A 24,553-nucleotide genomic window follows, 5' to 3' on the forward strand; every position below is an offset into this window, starting at 1 on the left:
GTATCTGTACTTCTACCTGTACTTCTACCTGCCAGTGTGTATCATTGGCACACAACTCCCATTCCCCTCTCCTGCCATGTCACTAAATCAGTTCTAAGCATGTCATTTCTGGGCTAGAACATCTGGATTGCTCCCTGCACAATTTTTTTTTTTTTAATTTGGCTCAGGAACTGGCAATGCCAGAAAAGGTGGCTTCTCATTTAGCCTGATTCCATATTGAGTATAATGAGACAGTTGTCTCTTGCCTGCTTTCAATGGCCATGTAGCATGAGCAAGAAAGAAGATTTTATTGTCCATAGACACACTGAGATTTTTTAGAGCCATTTACTCACACAACACAATTTTAACTATCCTGGCTCATCGTTTTAAAAGAACTTGCATTTGATAAATTACAGACGCCGATTTTCTTTCTTAAAGGTCATTTGTAGTAAGACATAGACTGAAGTAGAAGTAATGGTCGATAGAAGCGAATTGATCCCAAGTCCACAGACAACATCTAGGATTTTCCATTGCATTAATTAGTTTGGAAAATGGAGAACTATTTCATCAAAACATAATATAATCCACAATTATCCCCATGACAGTATTTGCATTAAATTCTGCATCTTCAGCCATAGAAGCCACAGGTTTTTCTAGAACTAAGATTTGGTCAAGAAATAGGTGTGAACAAAATGATGTGGGCTGCTGAGTCTTAAAGAGGCAAAGTTTAACGCCTTAAACTCATGAGTAAGAAAAACAATGATTTGGGGTGATGCCCAAATCTTCACTGGTAATGTGAGTTGAAATTTTGAGCGTGTAAAGGTTGTCCTTCAGGTGACCTGTCTATATTGTGGGATGCCTAGGAGGGGCGATATGCCCATCCCCCTTTAAAACTGAAACGAAGGTTTGACTGGCATGAAGGTAATAAAAGACACTGAAAAGGAAACAAACAAAACAAACAAAAACATGTAAAGTTTACATCTCTTACATAGACTGACATGTAAAGAACTGTTTGAAGCTGAAGTTAAAATTTCTTAGAGAAGACAAAGTGAATGCTTGGTTATCTGGACTCAGTGTCAAGAAGAAGGTAGTCGTCCCAAGAAAGGAAGACGTCTCATATGACAGTGGCCCAAGCAAATCTCCACTCATCCTTTAAATTTTACCATTATTGGCACTGACTCACTCAAATGTAGTATTTAATTTTGAATACATAGAATATTTCAGAAAGATGGGCCTGAGAGTATTCCTTTCTTTTTTTTTTCTATTCTTCACCGAGACATGATGTCACACATGCTCCTTTCAATAATTTGATACATTCAAGCTCTGAGCTAGAGAGAGCATCTGTTAGAAAACATGGCAATATTCTTCCTCTTTCAGTCCAAAATTCCACAACAGAAATTATGAAACTCACCCAACCTCTCCCAGCAATGGGAAATAATTCCCTCTGTTCACTAAGTCCAGAGACTTTCTTCATAAATAGTTCTGTAGAGTTGGCTTCCATTGTGGCTCGACCAAAGTGGGAGACCAAAACACCCAGCCAGAAATGAAATTAGGAACACATATGAACCGCTGCATGTAGAGAACATTTTAAGACCAGAGAAATTAGTGATTGAAACCAAACCGCTAAGTGTTCCACCTCAGAAAGATTAATAACTGACAGCAAAAGTGGTGTTCTAGAAATTAGCCTGACACATATGATAAGGACAGAAAACTAAACAGAAGGCCATGCATGTTTCTAATCCTCTTAATGTTACTCAGCTGCAACATCCAATAACTTGGGGTGGAGAGGAATCAGAAAAAAATGTGTTTTTTGTTTTTTTTTTTTTTTTTGCTTTTTTATAGCTTGAATGAATTTCCATGTTCATGAAGTTGGTTTTCTCATCAATTATAGTTTAACAATGTACGATGGCTAAGCTAGAAAGAGGCAAAGATAAAACATATTTGCCTATTATCTAAGACTCCTGGATCACAGATATGCTTATGAATATTTAGCAACTTCTGGGAAATAGTAGGCTGCTTCGGTCAATACTGTCATCACTTGGACATCAGGGTGGCAACTCTGAGTGCAGTTGCCACACACTATGGTGGCTTTCCCGGAAAGAGAATTCCGTCCATTCTTCTGCACAGAGTAGTCAGGGGAGGAACTCCTAATGTTTGTAGTAAACACGAGTGACTTGATGACATATCTTAGGGAAAGGGAAAAAGAGACCAAGAAATAAGGAGCCCACAGTCTTTGAACCCAAGTCAAAGGCCAGGCCAAGAAGAAAAAGTGGGTAAACATAGAGTTTGGATGATGTCATCTTTCTTTTTCATATGGAAAGACTCGAAGGGATCTAGAAAGAGATCCAGGCTACAGTCTACAGTCTACAGTGTTGTCCTAAATGATTCCCTGCTTTCACGCTCTGTCACCCTGGACCAAAATATCTCTCTGTCTCTGCCTCTCTCTGTGTGTCTCTCATGAATAAATAAATAAAATCTTTAAAAATATAAAATAATAAAGTGTATATTATATCACATTACTCCTCAGCTGAAAATCCTCCAGTGACTAAAAACACAATGGAACTTACCTTTTTAAAAAAAAAAAAAAATATTGTTTATTTATTTATTTATTTATTTATTTATTTTGGAACTTATGTTATTATACTTTAGAATATGGTGATTGGTGTCACCCTCAGATATTGGTCCTTCCTCATTTCTTGTCACTCTTTCTTTTGTTCATTATGCTCCCGTTACAATGACTTCCTTTCAAATCCTATAATACACTGAACTGGTCTCTTTCTTGGGCTCTTGTGTTTACTCTGGTAGCTGAGTGTCCCTTCAAGTATTCACACTTGCTGCTTCATCTTTTTCAGCAGGAAGTTCTCAGCTCAAGCCTCATCTCTTCAGAGGGGACTCTGCAGGTTATATGCCCCCGAGTCATTCTCTGTTAAATAAATCTTATTTTCTTGATCATAACTACCATTGTGTTCAATTCTTATTTATTTATTATTTTGCCCGTTTTATTTTTTTAAAGATTTTATTTCTTTATTCATGAGAGACACAAGGAGAGAGCCAGAGACACAGGCAGAGGGAGAAGCAGGCTCCCTGCAGAGAGGCCAATGTGGGATTCGATCTCAGGACCCCGGGAGCCGAGGGCAGATGCTCAAACACTGAGCTATTCGGGTGCCTCTGTTTTGCCTATTTTAATCTGTTCTCACCCCAGCTCTCAAATGGAAGTCCTGTGACAGTGAAAATCTGCACTGCTTTTGACCATTACTCAATTCATAAGAAAGGGCCGCTCACACCATAGATACACAATAGGTGTTTGAATTAATCCAAACATCTTTTGCTCAAGCTGTGCTCAGGGAAAACTAGTAAAATCTAGATCAGCATAAAAATGAAGTTGGGAAATTAATGAAACAGCAAACCAAGGAAATAGAACATTTCATTAGGGAAAAGTAATTGTCTTTCTTGTTTCAACTTGGTTACACGTGAGATTTTCTGTTTCATGTTTTCCCTGTTTGAGAATCAAAAAATTAAATACATATAAGATAAAACAAATTGGCAGATTCTTTTTTTTTTTTTTTTTTTTGACTGCCTTTGCAGTGAGTGACAAGCTGGAAAAAAACAAAACAGAAAAAGGATATTCTTATACCAAGCGGAATTCTAATTCAAATGCCACAACTCACATTTTTGAAGCATTTCCACTCTGCATTTTTCTAAGGAAGAGTTACCAGCCTAGCCAGAAATGGCATTTATTCATCTAAGCAAATGGTACATGGTGATAGGATTGGGAGCAGAGAACTTGATATTTGGGTACCAGTGAGGCCACAGTTGGAGTCTCATTTAATTTCACCCAGAGTAGAAGCTCTTTGCCTTGGCCAGAGGCACAGCCCTTGAATTTGGCTAGCTGTGTACAAAAGGCATCTCCTTCTCACAAAGCAGGGATCATGCCAAGGCTCTAGGGATCCATCACACTGACACAGACAATTTATTTCGCTGATAAATTGGTATCAGGTTCTTAGACAAAAGTCAGAATTTGTGTTGTATTATTTGCAAAGACAAATAGATATTACTTTACACAGTACATACAGAGTCTTAAAAGAGTACACACTTTTGTAAATAATACTGTCTTTTAAAAGTGTTAGAGGAAACAATTACTTACAGGAAACTTTCAGGGAGTTCTTTCCCAAAAGGAATAAATATTTTATAAAATGAACAGGGTTGCTTAAAATGCTCCCTAATGCTAGCAAACAAATTAAGGGTGATGATTATGCCCTTCTTGATCTGAACAAGGAGGGGATCCAGAGGAGTCACACTTATCAGTAACTATTTATTTCCCTCCAAATGCAAAGCAAATATGGTACAATACGAAGAGGCTTTAAAAAAAAGCATGATTAAGTCCATCAATAGAAGTGCATACAGTGAAGACGCACACTATCTGGACTTCTTGACCAGAGGCCGCAAAGGTCACAGATGTCAGCAGCAGATGCCAGGGCACAATGACAACCAAGATTGACGTGTTATATAAGAGCAGAGAGCAGCCAGGCTGGAGGATGGCATGTGGGCACGTGGACCAAACAGCTTTGACCTGATGCCTGGACCTTAAGTAAGTAGCAGAGATGAGAAAATGCAAAGGGACCGGCTGTATAAAACTTAATTGGGGCAAAATCCTGAACTGAAGTTGTCTGAAAACTGGAGTGACTCTCACCTTGCATTGCCAAGAAATTTGCCAATAGCTGGAATCAAGGCCGTAGAGCTATATTGATTTTATTTTTTTAAGGAAATAATACTACATTTTTGCAAGTACAACTTTGAGACTGAAAATTTGAACCCATTACGATCATAGTTTATAGCTAATATTTCTGAGCACTTAGGAGTCACAGCAACCTAATGAAGAGGAACTATCATCATCTCAGTTTTTATCGAGGAGTAAACTGAGGCACATCGTGAGTGTTGCCTTGCCCAGAGTCCCATAGCGCATGCTCACAAGCACAGCAGCATCTTGCCTCATGCCTTCACTTGAAAGCTATGTCCATACCTACCAAACCCCAAGCATAGCCCATTGAGGCCAGGCAGCTGGAGTATATAATGTCCCCGCCAGCCATTATTCACATGGGAATGAAGATAAAGGTGAAGAGAGAACGTCATGGTCACCCCTTTTATTGAATAGGGCCTTAATCTTGTCTCATTTAATAAGAATGCACAATTCTATGTAGGCGAGGTAGAGGTTACTACTTACGCATTATAAATTTACAAAGAGAAGAGTGAGTGTAGAGTCCAGAGTGTGATCCTAAGAATCATGTAATCCCTGAAGCTTCAAGTGACTTGGAAAAAGGGTAATATTTTCTCTATTTTAAGATCACAGACAAAGACACTATAATATTCACTGAACTAAGAGGCATTATGTAATGTCCATTTTAAATTGAGTTAAAATCCTCATAAGAATATGTGTGGGAAACACTACACTAAATTTATTGCCTGGGGAAGTTTTTGGAGTCCCGAAGACAGGTTTGGCAGTAATTAGGTCAGTCTGGAATGAATTGGACCGCTGTGGAGGGGATTCCTGAATCTGCTTGCCCTCATCTCTCTCCAGAGCTTGAGATCAGCATTTCCAAAAGTTTTCTCTGCAACACCACGTGGACACCTTGTCAGCCCTTAAACTGAACTCTGCTCATTTTCCCACAGCTTGCTTCTGCTCCTGATTTCCTGGGGTCTGTAATCGTAGCAGAATTCTCTGTTACCCACAGTTAGTGTCGGTTATCTTTAAATTTTCGTTTGATATCACCCCACACAATTTAGGTACTTGTCTTTAGATTCTACTTCTTCTATTAAAAAAACAAACAACAACAGCCCCCTCCCAAAATAAAACAACACCTCATCCCTTTCTTTCCAGTCCCTCTGACACTAGGTTAGTCTCATTATTTCTCTTCTGGGTCATTAAGATAATCTTTTGGCACCAGTACCTCCTCACTTTACAAAAACACATGGACTATTATTGAGCGACTTCTGTGTCTAACCACAGCTCTAACCCCACCATACTCTTCTTCACACCGCATTGGATTCTCATTGTCTATGGAATTATATGTGATTTTTTTGCTCCCACGTTTGAACTCAAGAGTGGGAACAATATTTCTTTAATGTAACATTGATGTCTCCCTTTTTCTCATTGCTCTGCTGCGCGTACTATCATCTCTAATCAAATAAAGTTATTTTGTAAGGCGCCTTGGACTTTCCCACTTCTTTTGTTTTTGCTATTCTTTCCATATTTGAAATCTCTTTTTTCCATGTCCGCCTCAAATGACTCTACCATCATGAATGTGTCCCTACTAAGGAGCATTAAATATTATCTTTGTGGATTCACAAAAGATCGTATTTTCATAGATCATACTTGAATGCAATCATACTTGATATCATCTTCACATAAGCATGATTGATGTATACTAAGTTTAATTTTAAATCAAGTATGTGAAATTTAGCTATAAATATGGCATACCTTCTAACCTTGCTCTATTACCTAGAGTATTGCTAGGTCCTAGGGAAGTGAGATTGTTTTTATCTGACATTTAATTCCCTTTAATATATTGCACCTAGATTGTGTATGGGAGACACTTACAAACTATTTATTAAGATGAATTATTGAGATGAATTAAAACATGTTAGCCTAAAATTGTGGTATACTTTCTAATTACCCCCAAAATGCTTGGAACTATTATTATGTTGCCCAGTGCCAATAAAAACATGAAGTCAGAGACTGGAACTATTGAGGAATAAAACTATTTTATTATTTTTAAAGTATGTATTCTACATTAATAATAAAGGACAATATTGATTTTGGATATAATCATATAAAGAGAATGATTAGGAATTTTAGAAACTTGTTGTTCTTGTTGCTTTCCTATGACTCTCATGAAAATTTGAAACTGCGTTTTATTATCCTCAAATCATTTATAGAGGCCTACATAAAAATGAAGACTGGAGCCCTGCCCGACATAGCACCCAGATCAAAGGCTTATTTTCTAGTAAATTAGAATCCAGATTTTTATATCACAAGTTTACAAATTTATGGAAGTATAAGCCATGAAATAGTCTGTCACCTGGTCTTTGCATTTCAGTACTGAAACACTGTAACTGTTTAAAAACAGAAGTTAATGAGGATATCAAAAAATAGAACTATGAGGGACACTCAAATGACATTTAGACCTTGGTTATGCTTATAGAGTGAACTGTAACTGTCTATAAATTTTTGTTTAGGGAGTAGCATATTCTTTAGGTTAATCCCTGAGTTCAAAGGCCACGATATTTAATGAATATGTTGTCAAAATCGACCAATGCTTAAAATGGTAAAGAGGTAAGAGGCTTATATGACACTGGGACCCAATAGGAAGAAAAATCAAAATCTGATTGCTTCCCGAGGACATAAAGAATAGGTAGGTCAGTGACAGTTCAAACAAAGATAATGCTGCAGTCCAACCTGGGGAATATCATCCTGATGAGATGCCATCAGGTACTGTTCAGCAATTAAGGTGACTGTGCTGCTTGATTATCATTGCTAGTTTGTGTGGCATTCTTTAAATCTTTTAATTCCTTCAAAAAATCCAATGAAAATTCTAGAATTGGAAAATTCTCCCTTAATACAAGATATTGGACACTACGATGTAGCTGTCAATAAAAAAAATTGGTATATTTTAAATTACTGCAGGACCTGATCCTATTGGTTTTCTAGATTTGCCTTTAACTAGCATAGACTGCTCAATACATAAGAAAAAAAAATTGATAGAGATATAAAATCTTCAAATATGCCTAATTGTTCTAACAGTCAAAACATTACAGCAAAATATTTTCTTTCATTAGAAAAGGTGTTTTTTCTAAAACTTTATAATTTACAAATGCTTGTTTTGTAATAGAAATACATGTTCTATTTAGCGTCAAAGTAATTAGGATATACAAAACTTTTAAAAAAGTAATTGAGTGCTTCTTTGTGAAAACTAGCTTAAAATTGGTTTTTGGGGGTTAATAATTGCTTGCCAATAGATAGTGAGCATCTTAAGAGATGCTGATAGAGAAGATATAGGGAATGGAGAGGGGGATGTATGTTGGACAATTTGCATGTAACAAAAATAAAGACCAATATATTGTTCAGTGAGCTATGGTGGCCTTATTAGAAGAGTGAAAGTTATATGTATGCTATGTTGAAGAAAGTGGAAAAACACCAATTCCATACAATACGACACAATTTTGAATCGAGATCTCTGACCACTTTAAGGGATGTCTTTGGTGAAATTGAATATAGGCTGCTTTAATGTTACTTAGGCAGGCAACGGAATTCAAGAAAAATGATTTATTGAAATAAGACCATAGTAACTTAAAAATAAAGTATCATTCAGAAGTTCAATAGCAATGGTATACATCCTTCAAAGCCCATCTTCTCAATAAAGCCTTCCATGCCTTCAAAGACTTGAGATGGGGGAAAAAAAAACTATTCTAAAGCAAGATGTCAATAGTTGCAAGTAATTTCTTAAGAAAGCTTAAAAAGGGTATGCTTTAAGAAGAAACAGATTATTATGGAGATTTAAACCTATTTCTGTACTGACAATGCTCTCTTTCACTAACATGTTAACTTTATCACATCCAAAAAAAAAAGTTTTTTGGATGTTTTAGGGAGTGAACTAGGAGTTACTTATCACCCACAATATTTGCTAATTGCGTTGTGGGACCTGGTGAAAGTCACTGTGTGGTGCATGGTGAAAAGAAGGTGAGAAACGCTGGTATGGGCAGTTTTTGCTTGTGAAGTAAGCTATTTCTCAATTACACTGCAAATTCTTCCAGGGAAAGAACCATGCCTTTCACTTATTTAACTATCAATTGTAGTGTGAGGCACATAGTAGTCTCTGAAGAAACAACGGTACCACATCAGCTAATGTAGTGACTTGTTAGTTACTACTAGAAAAGCTGAATTACAAATAACCTATTTTTTTCAAGCCTGGGGGGCCAAGGAGGAAAATCATGATTGTGTAAGTACTAGAAAAATACTAGGAGGTGCTAAAATCTAGGAAAAGTTTCTGGAATTTTAGGAAAGAATTAGAAATGTAAATTTGTAGAATAATTATAAAAAGTCTTTGGTAATGTAAGTTCCCTGAAGAAAAAAGTCCACAGAAAACATTTAGGCTGAACATTTAGATGTTTTTAAGTTAAGAATCATAGTGATTATTTGCAATATATATATTTATCCAATATAATTTAAAAATACCTCTTTATGTGAAAAAGAGAAATCGATGGGCTGAGATTGCATGAAGCATCAGAGTGCAGCAGGTGAGGGTGCAAACTGCAGAGCCCAATAGCCAGGGAGTGAAACCCAGTGTCACTTCCCTTCTGTGTCACGGAAGGTAAGCTAGGGTAAGACACTCTGTTTCATTCCTCCTCATTGGTAAAGTGGTAATAATAATAGGTTTTGGCTTGTTGAGGTGTTGTGAGATTCACATTAGTTGATAAATAAGAAACCACATAGAAAAATGGTTGACACACGTTAAATTCTACATATAATATTTGCTGTTATGAATATTATCTTATTCTTCACTTATTCTTATTCTTATGACTTATATAATTCTTACACTTATTCTTGTCTCATTCTTCACTTAGAATTATATCAGTGACTGAAAGAAACAGTAAGAGGATACACACACACAATACATACATGCACACATATCCATGTGTTAATCATGACATTTTAATTAGATGAAATGACAATTATCAATACAAAGCATACATTTAAAAATCTTATGTAAAAAAAAATCATTGCTGGTAAGACAGAAAACATGGAATTTTATTTCATTTGATGCATAGTGTCTCAAAAATTATGTAAGAAACAATATTTTTTGATGGAATATTATTTTATCACCTTTTGATTTTAGAGATATACACTTCTTTAAAATATTTCCGAAAATAACATTATTTTAGAATGTATGTTTCTCCTTAACTATCACCTTTTTTCATCCATATGTGGTCTAAGCCATAAATTTTCATTTTTTCTAAGTCACCTCCAAGGGAAATTGGTTAATGTTCACATAAGGGTGCTCATGCGTACATGTGTGTGTGTTTACATTTATTCCAAAATATACATTTACACTAGGCATCTTAGGTCAGCCACTAACATGTTAGCAGTGGATAACCCTAAGAGAAGGGATAAAAATGATTTACTTCATTTTTGGTTTTGGAATTCCTTGTGTTTTGTTTTGTATTCCAAAATATGTACTATAATCTTGGATTTCTCCCATAAAAGGAGCACAATGTTATATTTTAGAGACAACAGTTGTTGTTGAACCCATAGTACATTTAATCTAAGGTCTTCAGGAAAAATATATATGGCTGCACAGCTTGATCAATAACCAAGGGAGAAATATTTTCATAAATTCTTAATTTTTCCCCTTAACGTGTTTCTCTCACATCGCACACTTATTTACACATTTTGGTAAATAACCCATTGTTTGAACCCTACTTCAATTTTATCCAATGTCAGGTAGTATTTCTGCCCGCTCCCCTCCATCCCCCCATGAAGGGAGGTTGTTTTCAATCTGCCCTTAACAGGTGCCCACACATCTTCACTTTAAAGATGTAGCATTCAGGTTTAGTCAGAGTAGATTATTGCTTTTCCACTTTCATAATTTTTATGCTGCTCCCAGAAGTCTTCTCGGCATTTGCTTTGAGTTCTGTCTCCCCTGCATCCCCGGTTTGCCCAGATCTGGGAGTCCCAGGTGCAGCTGAGTGGAGCCTGTCGCCTGGCCCCCACAGTGTCTGGGGAGCCCAGCGCCATCAATGCTGTCAAGGTGGCTCTGCGCGCAGCCCAGCTTGGGAGATGGAATATTCCCCTTGCGCTAATACTTGAATATATCAAGCAAAGGCTATAAAGGACTTCTAAAAATGTAGGATGTTAACTTCATGTTATCCTTCCTTATTTGCTATTTGTAATGAATCGCATTGGCTTGACCAGTGTGCTCCGGACCAGGCCAAGAGATCTGATTTGTTTAGGCCTGACCCCTTTTGGATGGGACTTCCTTTCAGATGGGAGAGTTCTCAGGCTATCAATGGGTCCACTTGCCTAATAATCCTTGGAGGGCCTGGATCTAGGTTCTCTTTTCTGTCCCCATCAGCTGCGACTGTGTAGGGCAGTTGGTATCCACTGCATAGAATGGATGTGGCCATGTGGTTTCCCAGATGTGTGTCCACCAAACCCCGCTGCACCCCATATCATCCACGTCTTCACTTATCAACGGCATTTCCATCCTTCTATAGTCTCTTGGGCCAAGACCCCTGGATTCATTCTTAGTTCAGATCTTTCCTTCCCAGCTCACATCCAATCCATTATCAAATACCAGCTAGTGTGCAGTCAAAAGATACCCCAAATTCAACTCCTTCTCACTGCATTGGCTACGGTGTCAGCCTGGTCTGCTCTGGTTTGGATCGCATCAATAGTTGTGAGATTCACAGTGGTTGATAAATAAAAAACCACACCGAAAAGTGGTTGACATGTATTAAACTCTACATGTGGGCAGCCCGGGTGGCTCAGGGGTTAAGCACCTGTCTTTGGCCCAGGGCGTGACCCTGGAGACCCGGGATTGAGTCCCACATCGGGCTCCCTGCATGGAGCCTGCTTCTCCCTCTGCCTCTCTCTCTCACTCTTCTAATGAATAAATAAATAAAATCTTAAGAAAATAAATAAACTCTACACGTAATATTTGCAGACTCCCTGCTTATCCTCCTGTCTCTACATTCGATTCCCAATGGTGCAGCCTGAATCTTCTCTTAAAGTTGAAATTAGTTCAACTTTGACCTCTTTTTCAAGACCATCAACAGCCGCTACCTATTTCACTCAGACTAAAACGACACTGGTACCCAAACGCCTACTGATCATGTCCCCCACATCTTTGACCTTTCCATCTCCTGCCCTCTCCAAGTTCCTGCTCTCCAGCCACCTGCCATCTCTGCTCTTGGTGAAGCCCGGAAGGACCCCCGGGCCTTTATACTCTGTCTCTTATGACTGATCCCTCACTTCATTCAAAATTTTACTCACACACACCTTCTCAGGTGGGACTTCCTTTACCGCCCTATTCAAAATGTCAAACTCTACCTCCTATTCCCCTTTCCCTGCTCTACTTTTTTTTTCCTATAGAATTTTTGACCTTTTAGAACATTATGTATATACACATTTACTTATTTTATATATATCTTTTGTCAGTCTCAGATGTTTATAATATAAGCTCCTCTCAGATGTTTATAATATAAACTCCAAATGGAGAATCTTGTTCTTTTTTTTTTTATTTCCCTACTGACTTACCCCAAGTGTCTAGTGGGGGTCCCAGAAACTATTTGTTGAATGAATGAAAGAATGAATGAACTGCATTAATTTGATTATGTAATGTGTTCTTTTCTCTATTATTTGCAGTTTTTTTTTAAAGATTTTATTTATTCATGAGAGACACACAGAGAGACAGAGAGGCAGAGACATAGGCAGAGAGAGAAGCAGGCTCCTCGCAAGGAGCCCAATGTAGGACTTGATCCTGGGACTCCAGGATCACGCCCTGGGCCAAAGGCAGGAGCTCAACTGCTGAGCCATCCAGGCATCCCTATTATTTGTAGTTTGACTATATTTTTTATTAAGGTGCAGTTGCCACCTTAGCTCATATATGCCTGTATTTTATTTCCATTTTAATGCAAACTTGCCATTGACCTTATTTATTTATTAAATATTTATGCAACCACACTGTATCTTTGCTTCATAATGAAGAACAGACTGGTTAGGAGAGTCAGAGGAATATGAATGTTGAGGCAAAGCCCGGAAACTGAGAGCAATCATTGAATATGCTCTAAAAATAGTTCTGATAGCAATGTGTTTAATGATCTAATGACTGTATAATTGGTAAAATGAGATTCTAGGTTCTTAGCATTTCATTGAAAGAACCTGCTTTTAAGGTTAACTAATCAGACAAGAATTACTGAAACAGTTTTAAATTCACTTTGTGCATGCTAAAGAGACTTAAACACACAATCTACCTCAAAAATAAACTGTGTTACAATTAAAATGAATTCAATTAGTAAATTTGACCCTAAACAAGGTAAATATTCATAATGATTGACCTGTATAAACAATTTAACAGATACATAAAATAACAAAAAATATTTGTATATGTAGAGGGCACATTCATGTTCGAAGGTGATAACATTTGCTTTCTGTGATTATAAGAGATGTTAAATACTTATGTTAGCAAGAGGAATAGTACAGGTATTAATCCATTTTCAGGGAAGGAAATTAAGGATTTCTGTCAATTATCTAATTAATGAACAGGTAAAACATGCATGTTCTTCACTTTTTGGGTTTATCCTTCATTGTTTCAAATTTACTAACATCTTTCTCCTATAAAATCATTTTAATTTCATTTTCAATATTTTCTGATTTTCCAGCTGTCATTCTACTTCATCTGATGACTTTAGTCTTCACAGCACTTAAATATATTTTTCTTTTACAGTCCAGACCTTGTCGTGCTCTTGACAACCATGAAATTTAAGTTAAGGGCAGCCCCAGTGGCTCAGTGGTTTGGCGCCGCCTTCAGCCCAGGGTGTGATCATGGAGACCTGGGATAGAGTCCCACATCGGGCTCCCTGCATGGAGCCTGCTTCTTCCTCTGTCTGTGTTTCTGCCTCTCTCTCTTTCTCTCTCTCTGTGTGTCTCTCATGAATAAATAAATAAAATCTTAAAAAAAAGAAATTTAAGTTAATAACTAACATTCCGAATATAGTGTTTTCTTATTAAAGCTTTATTGTGTACACTTGATACATATCAGAATACATGTATTATATATAAAGGGTATTGATAAATTTTAGCATGTACATGTAGAGAGCATAAATTTTATGAGAAAATTTATTTGATGAATTTATAAATATATATTTGTATATTATAAAAAATATATATCTGTGAAACCATCACAGATGACAAAACATATGCACCAACGTCAGAGGTTTCCTTGTGCTCCCTAATCATTCCAATCTCCTCTCCTTCCCTGTCCCCTCACTCAAGACAGTTATTGATCTGTAACTGTAGACTAATTTGCATTTTCTAGAACTTTACATACATTGAATCATGTAATATGTATTCTTTTTTTGGTGTGGTCCTTCTCACTCAACATAATGGCTTTGATATATGGCATATATCCCTAGCTCATTCTATTTTCCTATTGCTGAGTATTATCTCAGTGTGTGGATACAGGACAATTTATTTTCAATTCACCTGTCAATGGGCATTGGTTGTTTTCAATTTGCAACTATTACAAATGAAGCTGCTATGAACATTCATGCATAAGTCTTTGTGTGGATATAAACTTTTATTTTCTTGGACAAATACATAGTCTGGGTCATTGGATCAGGTATATTTAGTGTTTCGAGTAACTACTAAACAGTTTCTCCAAGCATGTGAGCCATTTTATATTCCAACTAGCAGTTCATGAGAGTTCCAACTGTGTGGCTTTGTTTTGTTTTTTTTTTTTTAACATTTTTTTTTAATTTTTATTTATTTATGATAGTCACACAGAGAGAGAGAGAGAGAGGGGCAGAGACACAGGCAGAGGGAGAAGCAGGCTCCATGCACCGGGAGCCGGATGTGGGATTCGATCCCGGGTCTCCAGGATCGCGCTCTGGGCCAAAGGCAGGCGCCAAACCGCTGCGCCACCCAGGGATCCCTATTTTGCAAATATTTTCTAATCTCCAGCTTGACTTTACCTTTTCTTAACAATGTCTTTCAATGTGTGAAATCGTTTTTTTTTTTTTTTTTTTTGTGATAAAGTTCTATGTATTGATTTTCTTTATAGTGTTTGGTGTCCTACCTAGGAAATCTTTACCAAATCCACCTCACTAAGATGCTCTCCTCTGTTTCCTTCCAGAAGTTTTATTGTTTTAGCTTTTACATTCTGTTTATGAGCATTCCAAATTAATATTCTCTATGTGACACGAGACCTAGGTCAGTGAATTTTGGTTTTTGTTTTTGCATACAACTCTTGATTTGTTCCACATCATTTCTTAAAATGATTTTCTTTTCACATAGAATTGCTTTGACACTTTTGCCAATAATCGTTTGGAGTATATATTTGTGGATCTGTTTCTGGACTCTGTTCTGTTCCATTGACCTATTTATCTATTTTTATGCCAATACCACACTGTTTTTATTTCTATAAAGTTTTAGGAGGTCTTAAAATCAGATGTTGCCTGTCCTCCATCTTTGGAAACTGACCCTTTTGAAGCTTGGTTTTTAGCTTAGAATGATTAAAACAGAGTAAACTTTTACTCTTTGGTGCTTTGGGGCAGATTTCTGAGGCAATCTTCTGACTACGCTACCCTATACCCTGTGAATTATGATATTTTCCCATTATGGTTGGAGAGGACAGAGACTATTCCCAGTCCTCTGTGACTTCTATGGATTTTTCCCTCTCCTCTTTGGGGTAGTTCTTTCCTTATATGACTTATATGCCTTGATCAGTACTCAGCTGAACATTCAAGAAGAACCATCTGCCCATGTCTGGAGCTCCTTCTCCCCCTTCTTTCTGTGTAGGAACTTTTCTGGTACTTTGTCTCACAACACTGGATGCTAGCTACTCCCAACATCCTATCTGTTTCCTTAGCACAAGATGGCTTCGGGGTTATACCTGGGTTCTCCATCTGTGTGCTGCAACTGGGATACTCTCCCTATTGATGGTGGTTGGGCTCATTTCAATGGTTTTCTCCTTCTTACAGATCGTAGTTCTGAATCATCTAATGTCTCATATCTGGAAACCTTAGTTTCATATATTCAGTCTAGTTTTTTTTTTTTTTTTTTTTACTTATTGTTAGTGGAGTAAATCCATTTCCAAGTACTCCATCTTGACTTGAAAGGCAAGACCTCCACGGAGTTTCTCAATATCCAAATTCCAAAGAACTTTTATTACACTACTGTTTCATGAGCTGAAAGGAACTTAGTCTCACTTGGAATCATCCTGTCACTCATATCTTATCTCATTTACCTCTCCTTTGTGTTGCCCTAATTTCTTTAGCTTTCAACTTTTCTTTCCTTTTAGTTTTACACATTTCTGTGTATTTGTGACTTTATATCATTCAGCTAACCTTGATTGTTTTTCTGATTCCATCGACTATGATTTATTAAAGTTTGTTAGAAAATTCTTGAGGTTACATAGGTGATATATATAAAATAAAGCTATCTAAATTTTTAAAAGATTGAAATAATAAAACAATCTTTTTCAACCTTAATAGAATGAAGATGGAAGTAAAAAAAATAAATCTGGAAAAAACCTTCATAGGTAAGTGAAAATGAAACAATACATTCTAAAACAAATGAAAAATCAATGAAGAAATTCAAAGAAAGTTAGAAAATACTTTGAGGTGAATGAAAAACAAAACACAGTATACTAAAACTTATGGGATACAGCAAACGCAGTGCTGAGAGGAAAATATGAAGTAAACACCTACCTACATACATTAAAAAAGAAGAAATATATATTAAACAAATAAGTTAACTCTACATCTTAATGCACTAGAAAAAAGAAATAATAAAACTCAAAGCTAGCAGGGAAAAGGAAAAAAATGAAGATAGAGTGGGGATAAACAAAAATAAATAGAAAAGCAATGAAGAAATTCAGTAAAACCCGAAATTGGTTTTCTTGATCAACAAAATTAATAAACCTTTAGATTGACAAAGAAAAATAGAGAATATACAAAATAAATAAGGAGTGTAAGGACTTTACTACAATCTTACAGAAATAAAAATGATTATACGATAATACAATAAAAAATTATCAACCAACAAAATATGTAACCTAGATGAAAATGACAAATTCCTAGAAATACACAAATTGAGATTGAGATACTAGCACTTCCCTTCCCTGCTCTGCTGTAGAGCAGGGTCAGAAAACCATGGCCATGGGCCAGATTTAGCCCTCAGCATGTTGTTTTCTTTTTCTTTTTTCTTACTTTTTTTTTTTTTTTTTTTTTTTTTTGCCATCAAGCTAAGAATGTTTTTGTTTTATTTGTTTTTACATGTTTAGGTTTTAAAATAAATTATAATGTCAAACAGGACTGTATGTGGACTGGAAGGCCTTAAATATTTGCTATCTGGTTCTTTACAAGGAAGGTTTTCCTACCCCCGCTGTAGAGAAAAAGTTTGAGGGTTCTTGAGAGCAGTAGATTGATTTTATGAACATTTTCATTTGCCCTAAACCATGCTCCTCCTACTATGATCCAGATACATTTCCTCCCTAAATATTTTTAAAAAGGAACTGGGGAAGGAAAACATCAGCATCCTTTAATAACTTGAGGCGCTATCTTCTAGAGGTCAAAATGGTGGGAGATGGATCCTGAAGAGAAGGGGCTGTACAGTGGCCCTTGTTCAAGGAAGACAAAGGGATACAATGAGGATCTGGATGTTCTGACCTGCAGGATCTATGGTGGTACCTAACTGATCACAGAGTTTATAGCAGTTAAACTAACTGGGCCACACACAATCTATATTTGATGGGTTGAAATATCTTTCATTTTCTGGGTTGTTAAATATTTCCAATTTCTCTGAATTCTCAAAAATACTTGGCCATCATCAGATTATAAGATATCTGTCAATTTGATATATATGAGATGGTTTCAGTATTATTGTTTTACATATTCCTAATTACTATGGAATTGATGTTGGTTGATGTTCTGTTTACTGACTATTACATTTTCTTTTCTTTTCTTTTCTTTTTTTTTTAAGATTTTAGTTATTTATTCATGAGAGACACCTGGGAGAGGCAGAGACATTGGCAGAGAGAGAAGCAGGCTCCCGGCAGGAAACCCAATGGGGGACTCAATCCCACGACCCTGACCTGAACCAAAGGCGGATGCTCAACCACTGAGCCACCCGGGCATCCCGCATTACATTTTATTTTTATCTGATTCACCTGTTCCTATTTTACACTATTTTTTTAAGTGAGTCTTTTTCTTACCAATATTTAGAAGTCTGAAATTTTATTTTGAGTAATAATATTTTATTTGTTTGACTGGGTCCAATATTTTTCATATTCTGTTGCTCAGAATATTTTTGTATATTCTTGTTCTTTTAAAAATATGGTCAAATTTACTCTTCTCATTTATTTATTAATTATTTTTGAAACTCATTTTATTAGTCTTATTTATTGTATATTGAAGAAGAAATTATACATTCATGGCACAATATATTTTAATGTGTATTTTTTTCCACATTTAATACTATAATTTATTTGGAATTATTTTTGCTTCTATTTTGAAGACAATTAATTTCGTTATTTTCAAATAATAAGACAAACTACCCAACCTTGTCTCCCTCAGATATTTGATTGCCTGCCAAGATCTCATATATATTTGGTTCTGTTTCTTGACTCTTGATTTTGCCTCATTTATCATTACTCTGTCTCTATGTAAATATGACATTATCTTAATTACTCTATTTTTATAATAATCTTTATTTCAAATCCTGAAACTTCTCTTTCTTTTATATGTTTTCATATTTTTCATAGCTGTTCTTGACACATAAAAGTAATTTTATATATGATTTTTGAGATCCATTTTTTAACTTCCATAAAAAATCTTCGGTGAATTTCTTTTAGAATTGTAGGAAATGTATAATTTTGTAAAATTTGATATATCCTTGATGTTTTTGTCTTCCCTTACACAAATATATGTCTCCATTTGTTCAAATCTCTTTACTTCCTTCAAAAATAGTTCAAATGTTTCTTCAAATTTTTGCCCATGTTTTATTATATTTATACATGGTGACAAAGTTTTTGTTGTTATTTGGATAGGCTCTTTTCTATTAAACTTTCATATAGTTAATGTGAGTAAATAGAAATGCTCTAATATTTGTGTTGATTTTGTTTCTAAAAGCTAGGCTACAATTCTTATTACTTATAAGATGTGCTTATAGATTCTGTTAGATTTTACATATGAACATTCATTTGCACTTTCATTCATGAAGCTAATGATATTATGTTCATTTATAATCCTTGTTAACTTACATTAATTTTTCTTGTATCAGTGCACTAGGAATTCCGAAAAGCATTACGTTTGCTAATTAATATCTGGCATCCTTCTGTTGTTCCAGATCTTAAAAGGAATTCTACTAGAGTTTCCTCTTAAATATGATGTAATCTGGTTTTGTGGTTAATATAATCTTTTATTCTTTTTCTAACAGTTCCTTCTAACAGTTATTCTATGCATTAACCAGTTAAATTTTTTAAAATTTTATTTAGAAAAATGATGTGTTCTGTTAAAGTAAATTACACGAATACATTTACAAGGTTAAATATTCTTTCATTTCTGGGATAAGCCCTGTTTGGTTAAGGTGCAGTATTATTGTTATTCTTTTCCGATTTATGATTTTATGTGCAAAATTTTATTTAGGATTTTAAAGCTATATACATAAGTGTGACTGTTTTATAATATTAGTATTATTCTCCAGTTGACTTTCAACTTTATCATCACTTCATAAATGGGCTAGTTGATTTTCCTGTTTTTCTCTCTTTTTAAATACTTCTACAAGCTAAGAAAATCTATGCCTTGGAATTTGGCAGACTCCTTCAAGGCAATTTACACTTTATTGTTTTTGAGAGTTGGATTAGTGATGTTCAATTACTAGTATAATATCTTTAATGGTTACCGTTTTTTGCTGGTTTTCTATTTATTCTCTGTGAATTTTCAAGTTCATATCGTCAATAAAATTTTCCGGCTTGTTTTCATTTTTTTAGCCTAGGTTTAAACGCAAATTTCTTTTATGAAGTTATATATTTGCTGTTACGTTTCTTCCTGTATTCCTAATAGTGTTGTTCGTGACTTCTATTTTATAAAATCAGTTTTGCTAGAAGTTCCTATGTCTTAAGGCTCTTCCAGGAACCATCTTTTGGTTCTACTGATCATCTCTCTTTTTCTTTCTTATTTTATTTAATTTTTATAGTACCCTTATTATTTTATTCTTTTGGTTTTCCATGGGTCAACTTTATTATACTTTTTCTAGATTTTGAAGTTGAGCACTTGCTCAATTTTTTTTCTGCAATTTTTTTTGGTTGGAGAATAACAAACTAACACTCCAACTTTCTTAGATTATCTTAGCTTCATCCTACAAGTTTTAATACATACTACATTCTGTTGCGCAGGTCTAAATATTTTATTACTTGCAGACATATGATTTCCTTAGACTATTTTTTAATTATCGATTTCAAATGTAATTTTATTGTGGTCAGAAGTGTGGTGTTTATAATATTGATCCTTGGAATTTTTTGAGAATTCTTTTGTGACTTATTAAGTGGTCAGATTTTGTAAATATTTTATTAGTTCTTAAAATATCTGTTTGATGCATTAGTTTTTGATAAAGTTTGCTAAAATCTCCCAGTCCAAATCTGCTGATGAATTTGTTAATATTTATTTTTAAATGATTAAGTTTTTATATTGCTTCTTTAAAGACCTATCTTTTACGAATATTCAAGTTCATAATTGTTATTTCTTGCTGCTGGATTACTGCAGTTTTCAGAATTTAGCATCCCACTGTATTTCTGTTGGTGCTTTTACCCTTAAATGTATTTTGTCTAGCATTAAGACTGGCTTTTTTTAAATTAATATTTCCATCAAGAATTTTTTCATCTCTTTATTTCCTGTGTTGCTTTATTGTGGGATATGATTTGATTAAATTCACGCAGACACCAAACTAACGTCCCTGACTTTCCATGTATAAATTTAGTTTATAAAAATTTACTGTGGTTACTTAGTTCTATCATTTTATTTAATGCTTTTTAATTTGCTTCTGTGTGCTTTGTTCTTTCTTTTCATTCTATTGATAGTAGTTATTTTATTCTCATTTTCTTCTATTTGTTTAGAAAAATATAATCACTCTTACTTTTAACATACATATTTATTTACATATACTTTAATAGATTTGAAAGAAGAAATGGCTATTCTCTTGTTTTCTTTTTTAGTGTAATCTAGCATGATAGGCAAATAATTTTTGAATCAATTAAAAATAACTTTTCCTTTCAATAATGATTTAATTTAACAAAATATTGTATTAAAAACTCAGCTCATACACCCCAATTTTTTCTATCTAGATTTACTCATTTTTTCTACTGCCTAAATACAATAGATTAATGTATTTTATCAACTTCCAGAAGTTGTTATTAGTACAACTATTATTTATCTGTAGAAAATACAAACTGTTCTTAAACCTACTTTTATTTGCTGGTCGAAATTGGCAATGCCCTTTAAGCCGACTCTAAGATTCTATAAATCTAAAAATACCTAAGCCTTGGTATTTCAAATACTACTGGTTGTCATTCTCTTTTTTTCCTACTTCTAAAATTGCCATAAAATAATATCTATTGTTTATTGCATAATTAATATTTGCCAAAAATTTCTCTAAGAATATTTCAACTATAGTTGACCCTTGAACAGCAGGGGTTGAGTGGCATGGGTCCACCTATCTGCAGATTTTTTTTTTCAACAAATACAGTACAGTACTACAGATATATTTTCTTTTCTCTAGCTTACTTTATTATAAGGCTACAGTATACAATACATATATCATACAAAATGTTAATTGATTGTTTATGATATTGGTAAGGCTTCTGATCATCAGTCAGCTTTTAGAAATTAAGTGTTGGGGGAGCCAGGAGTTACATGTGGATTTCCAACTGTGCAGGGTATTGGTGCTCCTAAAATCCATGTTGTTCAAGAGTCAAATGTGGTTCAATTTCACAATCACCTTCTGAGGTAAGAACTATTACTATCATAGTTTTATACATAAAGAAACTGGGCCAGAGATGTCTAAAATGACCCAAACAAAAAGAATTAGAACTTGATTTCAGATCTGTGACCTTCACTGTGAGACTATAAGACTCTATAGAGTCTGCCAATCTATAGTCCATTTATTTTCATTTTTCTTTCATATTTTTCCATCTTTGTGCTGTTTATTTTTATAGTACCATCAATTTTATTAATTTTCTCCTTAACTGTATCTAATGCAGGCTTTATTCTATTGGATCTCTGTTAAGTGTTTTTTAATTGACTATATTTCTTACCACATAGGTTAAAATCAGCTCCTTCTCACAGTCAGTTTTGATTCATATATTCTTGTGTGTTGTGAATCTTCTTTAGCATTTACTTAACAATTTTTTTTTCCAGTGAAAATTTCCCTCAGTTTATATTTGTCAAAACTTGGCTGGCTCAGTCAGTGGAGTGTGCAACTCTTGGTCTTGGGGTTCGAAGTGCAAGCCCCAAATTTAGTATAGAGATTACTTAATTTAAAAAAAAAATCTCTTTTTCATCTTCATATTTATAGGACATTTTTGTAGATATTCATTTCTAGTTGATACATTGTTAGTTCTTTTTTTTTTTTTTTTTTTTTGTTCACTCCATCAACACTTTACCCTTATTTATTGTCTTCAGGCTTACATCGTTTCTAATAAGAAATCAATTGCCATTTTTGTTTTTCCCTTTGAAAGTAATGTGTTTATGGGAAGCCTGGTGGCTCAGAGGTTTGGTGCCTGCCTTCAGCCTAGGGCGTGATCCTGGAGTCCTGAGATCCAGTCCCACGTTAGGCTCCCTGCATGGATCCTGCTTCTCCCTCTGCCTGTGTCTCTGCCTCTCTCTCTCTCTCTCTCTCTCTCTCTCTGTTTCTCATGAATAAATAAATACAATCTTAAAAAAAAAAAAAAAAAGAAAAAGTAATGTTTTCCTTTGGACACTTTTTTTTTAAAAATTTATTTATTTATTTGAGAAGGAGAATGAACAAGTATCAGGGAGAGGGGCAGAGGCAGAGGGAGAGGGCAAAAAACTCAAGTTGACTACCTGCTGAGTGTGGAGCCTGAGGAGGGGCTAGATCCCATGATCCTGAGATCCTGACCTGAGCCGAAATCAAGAGTTGGATGCTTAACTGACTCAGCCACCCAAGCTCACCTCTTTGCTCTTAAGGTTTTCTCTTTGACTTTAGTTTTTAGCAGTTTAACTGGCATATGTTTATAGTTAATCTCTTTTTTTTTTTTGTATCTTGATCTCTCTGAATTTCTAGGATCTATGGTTTTATATCTTTTATCAATTTTGAAAAATTTCAGTCATTTAATCTTCAAATATTTTCTTCTACACCATTCTCTCCTCTTGTTCTGACTTAAATGAACATTGGGTTATTTCAATTTATTCCACAATTCTCATACACTTTTTAGATTTTTTTTTGTAGGATTGTCTTTGATCTGCCTTAAAGTACCTGGATTCTTCCTTCTGCTGTGTTCTAAAACACACACGATGCTACAGTGAAAGGAATTTTCTATCTAGTCTCATTGCACTTCTATTTTTTTATCTATGTACTGCTGTAATTTTTAACTCAACAATAAATATTAACTTCTAACTGACCTCAATTCTGTACCAACCATGAAAACATTAACACATTACTCCTCCTGATGAATAGTTTACTTCATGCCATCTTCTTGACCAAAAGCCTCCAATGAGTTCCTATTACCTACCAAATTATGTATCAACTCCTTAACCTTGTTTGAACATCTTTCACAATTTGGTCCCAATTTACAATATTCTGGATTATCTCCTATTATTTATTTGCAAATTAAATATTTATTGAGTGCTTAACTAAATGCCAAGCACTGTACTGGGCAACGAGGAGCAAATAGTAAGCCAAACAAATATAGTTCCTCCTCAAAAAGTGCCATTAACTCTGGTGGTTGGATCATATATTAATATAATGATCACACTAAAAACTCATAAAATCACAATTCTAATTTTAGTAGTAGAGTTTCATGGTGCAATGAAATAATATAATACTAGGTTCTGACTAGATTAAGAGCATTGAAAGCTCTTCTCTTATAAAGTAATGATCCATGATGAAAAATGAAAATGAATATAAGGCAATGCAATGAATAGTGGGCAAAGAATTTCATGCAAAGAGAAAAAAGATCATTTTCAAAATCTCTGTGGCAGAATGTAGACTGGATCATGGAAGGAACTGGAAACAGTGCTGCCTGAGTGCAGAGAATAAAGGTTTCCAATTCTGAGATGAAGTTAGATAAGTTGACTGGGAACCAGGTATGCAGTGCGTTGTAGGATTTCAGACTTCAAGATCAGTGGAAATTCACTGAAGGTTTTCAAGTAGATACGTGACATGATCAGATTTGTATTTAGGGGAAGAATAGTTATTATGGCTGCTTTGGAAAATAGATTTGAAATAAACAAGAATGAATATGTGTAGAGTGGTGCAGTTAGGAGGGTATTGTAGCTCAGGCTGGAGATGATGAATTTGTATTAGAGTAGTTGCTATGGTTATGTGGTTGCTATGGTTATAGAGAGAAATAAATAGACGTGAGAAATATGTAGATAAGATCAACAAGTCTTAGTAGTAGATTTGATATGGTGGCTGGGTTATGCAAAATCAAGAGTGATTCTTAGGGTTTGGCTTGTTTAATTGGGTGGAAGATGAAATCATTAATTAATAAGTATTGGGGGGAGTTCATTTCTGGATTTGTTTTAGAAATATGAATTTTAAGAACACTTTGACTTATACAAATGG

At 34.9% G+C, this 24,553-nt stretch overlaps 1 non-coding gene across 1 annotated transcript; it reads left to right on the forward strand.

The window, feature by feature from the left end:
* The first annotated feature begins 709 nt into the window (after positions 1 to 709).
* Positions 710 to 859, forward strand: LOC112924527 (U12 minor spliceosomal RNA). Its single transcript, XR_003235909.1, has one exon. It is a non-coding gene; the product is annotated as a U12 minor spliceosomal RNA (small nuclear RNA).
* Positions 860 to 24,553: the final 23,694 nt, after the last annotated feature.

This window comes from Vulpes vulpes, chromosome 3 (genome assembly GCF_048418805.1).
Source record: "Vulpes vulpes isolate BD-2025 chromosome 3, VulVul3, whole genome shotgun sequence".
Taxonomy (NCBI): Eukaryota; Metazoa; Chordata; class Mammalia; order Carnivora; family Canidae; genus Vulpes; species Vulpes vulpes.